We start from the raw sequence: 6000 nt of genomic DNA, 5'->3' as shown, positions 1-6000 counted from the left end.
TCCACCTCTTCTAAAAAAGCAAACCATGGCTAGAGAAAACAAATATTTCTGAAACTTTTGATTCTTACACATAAAAAAGCCCTTGTGACAACTTCCTCCTGTACAACAAATATGTCACTATATATATATAGAATGTTGAATTAAAAACATTTCACTGTATTCTCTGCCTGTGTGGCTGTATGTGGTGTGTGATAAAAGAAAGGAAAACACATCCGTTCATTATTATCTTTTTGAACACCACATGCTTTTTGTTGAGTTCCTCAGCTGTTGCTGTAGGGTAAACATGAAAGCAAAATCACACAGTATCAGTACAGCAACAAATTAATTGTGCTTAGCTCTTCATAGTGAGTGTGGATGCCACTGTTTTCTGAAATAGAAAAGAAATAGCCAAAAGCTGACTTACCAGACAGATGTACTACATAAAAAAATGCACTACACTGATGTTTTAGTTCCCCTTCAGGAACTCAAGCTGCGTCAAATGCTTTGGGAATACCCCCTGCGAGACCAAGTTCTGATGCATGTGTGTAATCAGTCCAATGGAGAAGCGAGACATCACAAGCGGGGTGACGTGAGCATCCAGGAAGCATAAAGGTGCATCCAGCAAACGCACATGTTAGCTTCTGCTCTTCAGCGATTGCATCTTTGTATGTGTGTCTGTGTATGCAAAAAGCACTCAGTCAGTCAGGAATTACTCTGTTTAGAAAGCGAGAATTCAAATGCCTAAGCGTAAAAGCAAATCAAGTGTGTTCTTATCTAGATCTACAACTCCCTCTCAGGGAACAGAAGCCCGCCCCGCAGTTTCTTCACCCCTGGAGAGAGAGCCAGATATAAGCTATCTTCCTCTGAAAAGGTTGATGTGATAAGTGTCAACACGGAGGAGACTGTGGACTCGCCACCAGAGTCTCTCGTGTATGAGGAGCTTGTGGAGGTTGTGACTCATGCTGTAGCCAAGCTAAATATTTAGTGGCCAGCAAAGAAACAGGACGCTCTTCCTAAAAGCAAGTTGGACGAGCGCTTCCTTAAAGCCAGATCGCAACCTTCATGGCGGAGCCTTCCGTTTTTTCCTGATCTCCACACTACGGTGTCAAGTTCATTGGAGAAACCATATTCGTCCCGACTCTTCAACCCGACCATGTTTAATTACTCCAACATCACAGGGCTGAATGAGAAAGGATATGGGGCGATGCCGGTGGTGGAGTAGACGCTTGCGAGCTATCTCTGCCCGTCCTCAGCCTCATCCCTGAAGGCCACGCAGCTTCCCACTAGGCCACTAATCCTGACATCCAGCCTGGTTGGGAAAGCATATATGGTGGCAGGTCAGGCCGGTGCACTCCATGTGCTCCGCTCCCGCCTGGCTGTCTTCGATGAAAACGGCCAGGTTCTTGATTCTGCTGGGTCCAGCCCCGCTGCTGTTGAGGCACTGTGGCAGCTGTTATCATGGGGATCACAAGTGGATTTAGCGGAGGGATCCGAGATGGGCTTGTCCTTATCTTGGTCCTCACTCGGTCCTAGATCCACAGCTCCCTCTCAGGGATCAGAAGTGGCCATCCGAGAAACAGGATGCTTGTCCTAAAAGCAAGTTGGAAGAGCACTTCCTTAAAGCCAGATCGCAACCTTCAAGGCGGGGCCTTCTGTTTTTTCCCAATTTCCACACTGAGGTCATGGGAGAAACCATATTCGAAGCCGACAGTGGAGCAGACACATTTGCGAACTATCTCTCCCCTCTCCCAGCATAGTCCCTGAAGGCCCTGAAGCTTCCCACCAGGCCAGTATGATTGTCATCCAGCCTGGTTGGGAAAGTATACGGCAGCAGGTCAGGACAACTGGCATATCTGCACACTATGATGGTGTTGCAAGTGTACCAGGCAGACCTGCTCAAAGACATGGATGTGAGGGAGGAAGAGGAATCTGACACGGTCACTGAACTGTCTGGCCACCAAATATGCGGCCAGAGCCATTGGCCGTTCAATGGCAGCATTGGTGGCCACTGAGTGACACCTGTGGTTGAATCTGTCCGAGCTCCAAGACAAGGACAAATTCTTCCTCCTGGATGCCCCGCTTTCGCCTTTTGGCCTCTTCAGAGGTGCAGTCAATACAGTATTCGAGAGGTTTCAGGAGGCGAAGAAACAGGTAGCGGCATTCCAGCGCTTCCTTACTTGCCGTCCTCAGGTCTTCGGGACTGCTGAGTGGGAACAGTCCCAGCCATCCAGCTCCTCTTACCGCCACACCCACAAGCAGAGCATACCCCACCGCAGAAAGACCAGGGGGTGGTGGCGGAGCTCTCGGCCAGGGTCCTAAAAGCAGAAAGCAGATTTGTGGACCACTATTCTGTCTAAGAGGTCCTGGGCCAAGAGGTCCTGACAGTCACATCGTCAGGACCCCAAGAGCAACCCACCCTGGGGAGGAGAGGTACACACCTCAGCATATGGTGCCCGATCCTCCTCTGTGCCCTTGGAAGGCTTCACTGATTCCCCTGCCACCCTTGGTTCTTCAGGGCTCAGCAAGCTCCGGCAAGCAAATTTTTTTAGCTCCTTTAGCAACACCAGAGGACAGTCTCGAGAGAGACTGGTTCTCTTAGTAGACTTTCTGGCAGAGTGGAAACTTCTGCTAAATGTCTCACAATGGGTCCTGCACACTGTAGAGAGAGGTTACAGAATTAAGTTTGGTTCTCATCCACCTTACTTCAATGGGGTCATTCCCACACTGGTGGGCCCTGAGCAGGCTCTGGAATTGGAACAAGAAGTAGACACTCTCTTGAGGAAGGAGGCCATAGAACATTTTCCTCCTCTCAAGAGAGAGTCAGGTTTTTACACCTGTTACTTCATCGTTCCAAAGAAGGATGGGGGGTTGCGTCCGATCATAGATCTGCATCTTCTGGTCTGCGCTATCAAACGATTTCAGTTCCAGATATTCACGATCAAACAGATAGTATCTCAAATCAGGTCCTAGGACTTGTTTGTCACGATATATCTCAAGGACACATTCTTCCATGTATCCATCCTTCTTCAAAACAGGAAGTTCCTGAGGTTTGCTTTCAGGGGCGAAGCATACTAGTATCGGGTTCTTATGTAAGGCCTGTCACTTTTACCCCGCACTTTCACCGAGTGTGTGGATGCTGCCTTGGCTTGCTTTTCCATGAGGAAACTGTATATCTTGAAGTGAAAGCTTTTCACTTCTTGGTGCACACAGCGACTGCAAGACCCAGTCAACTACCCAGTTGGAACAGTTCTGGAGTTTCTGGAGGAGCGTTTCTCCACAGGGTTATCCCCCTCCACTCTGAAGGTTTGTGGCCGCCATTGCTGCTTACCACGCCCTTCTGTGTGGTCAATCATTGAGGAAGCACCTGTTAGTTACACGTTTCCTTTGTGGCACCCGGAGGCCTCATGGGACCTGTCGGTAGATCTGGAGGCTTTGTGCAATGCTTCTTTCGAACCCATTGAAGATTCTCTCACAAGCTCCTCATGCAGAAGACAGTCTTCCCCCTTGCTATATCCTCGCTTAAGAGGATAGGGGACCTTCAGGCACTCACAGTGTCATGCCTGGAGTTAACTCCGGGCATGGTTAGGGCGTTTCTTTACCCGAGACCCAGGTATGTCCCTAAGGTGCCCACCTCTTCGCTGGGTTCCATAGTACTGCAAGCCTTCTGTCCTCCCCCCTTCCAGGAAGCAGACCAGGAAAGACTCAATCTACTCTGTCCAGTGCGCGCACTGGATGCTTATGTCCACAGAGCTGCCCAGTGGTGTAAGGCAGATCAGTTATTCATTTGCTTTGGTCCGCCTAAGAAAGGGGTTCCAGCGACCAAGCAAACCATGAGTTGGTGGGTGGTTGAGACCATCACACTGGCCTACGAGTCCTCTTGCCTTCCGTCACCAATGGGTGTCAGAGCGCACTCGACCCAGAATATGGCCTCCAAGGCCTTATCAGTGGGCATGGCCCTCCAGGATATTTGCGCTGCACCAGGCTGGTCCTCTTTGCACACATTTGTCCGGTTTTACAGATAAGACCTGACATCAACCCCAGGGTCCCAAGTTCTCTCTTCTTGATGTCCTTGCCAGACACACATCAGAAAGGGACTTGCTCGTATGTCACAGTGGGAATTCTCGTTGCCAAAGTGCTCGACGCAGCTAGAGTTCCTGAAGGGGAACATCTCGAGGTTACGTATGTAACCATGGTTCACCAAGGGCATGAGACGCTACGTCTACCCTGCCATGCTCCCTGCATCCCTGCAGGCACTCGCTTCAACAGAAGCTAACATGTGTGTTTCCCGGATGTGCCTTTATGCTTCCTGGATGCTCACGTCACCCCGCTCGTGATATCTCGCTACTCCATTGGACTGATTACACACACACTTCAGAATGTGGTTACATTGGGGGCGTTTCCAAAGTGTTTGCTGTAGAGATTCAGGGTTACATACTTCACCATTTTCAGCTATTTCAGCTAAACTTTTTTTATAATTTGTTTTGATGCTAAAAAGTCAGAGCAGCTAAACTTTTTTTATAATTTGTTTCCATCATAAAAAATCAAATTAAATATTTCAGCTAAACTTTTTTTATAATTTGTTTTGCTGCTAAAAAGTGATATGAGCGTCCAAATACAAATTATAATTCAATAATTTCAAACACATATATCAAAAGCCAAAACTTTTCCTGCATTTATGATCGATTTTAAACCAACCCAGCTTTTTTCCACACCCACAATTCTGATAAATGCTTAGTCTGAGATTTTTCTGTAAGGCTCAAAGTCATCAGTTATAAGGTAGAATCAAAAGCCAAAACATGATTTTGTAAGAATACATGATTTTATTTTAATGGACACGAGTGGAGAATAGGGTTTTTATGTAACAGTGTAGCTACAGAGCTGGTCAACACTAAACATACAAAACCCAACAGAAAAAACACCCACTTTTTAAATCAATAAATATTAATAATCAAGACAAAAAGTCCAGCAGCAATCATTCCCATTTTTTAATGCACTTAATATTGGTTATCAAGACTGAGCATGCAAATGAGAATACACAAGAGCACTAAGTGTTTATCAGAGAGCGTAATATTTTTGAGAAGCTCAACATGAGATCCATAAACATAGCATAAGACATCATTCCATTATAACAATCTAATCAACCAACATTAAATCAACACCTGTAAACTGCAATCATCAATCATACACACCTATAAACATCACTCTCTAATACCAGCACGTTCAGCTTAAATCAAAGCTCTTCATTGTCTCACAGCCTCTGATTAAGTAAAGGCAAGACTATTCTATTGTTGCCTTAGATTTGCAGTCTTTGCATTACCTTTGTCAGCCAGTTTAATGAAGAAAAAAAAAATCATCACCTTTCTTCTGTCTATTATTTTTCTTTACATCTATCTTTTTACTTCACATCATCCTTGAAATCACATGCAGAGGTCGATAAGTGTCTGTTCAAGCAATGTTCTATTGTGGACTTTTAAATAACATGTTACAGTGATCTAATGTTCATCTATGCTGGTAAAACAAATTAGCTTGGCACTTGTAAAATATATTCACTATATTCACAATACAAAATTTTGAGTACACCACCTTAAATGTCTTCTTTATAACAGTTACAATGTTTGTAATCAAAGACACATTTTCATCTAAAAGTTAAGTAAATTATTCAGTAAGTGGAATCTTTCCATAAGTTTCCATAGTTTCTGAATTAAAATAACATTGCTATGCAACAGAAAAAAAAAAAAAGTTGCTTTAGGTGCACCATAGCTGTTACAATATTGTGGACTGCAGAACTGCTATTATTGTGGACTGCAGAACTGCTAGAATGCTAATTGACCTATCATCATTTAGGGCCTAGTTTTAGGTGAATTAAATTAACATTTTTACATAATAATGAAAAATGTAATAATGAAATTTTTTTTTGTTTTTTTACATTTTAGATTTTTAGAAATATGTTTTATAATTATACATTTATATTCTAAGTATATATATTAGAAATTATGAACTTCAAATCTGTATTTAATTAGT

This window comes from Cyprinus carpio, chromosome B4, assembly GCF_018340385.1.
Source record: "Cyprinus carpio isolate SPL01 chromosome B4, ASM1834038v1, whole genome shotgun sequence".
NCBI lineage: Eukaryota > Metazoa > Chordata > Actinopteri > Cypriniformes > Cyprinidae > Cyprinus > Cyprinus carpio.
This window is presented reverse-complemented; position numbering follows the sequence as displayed.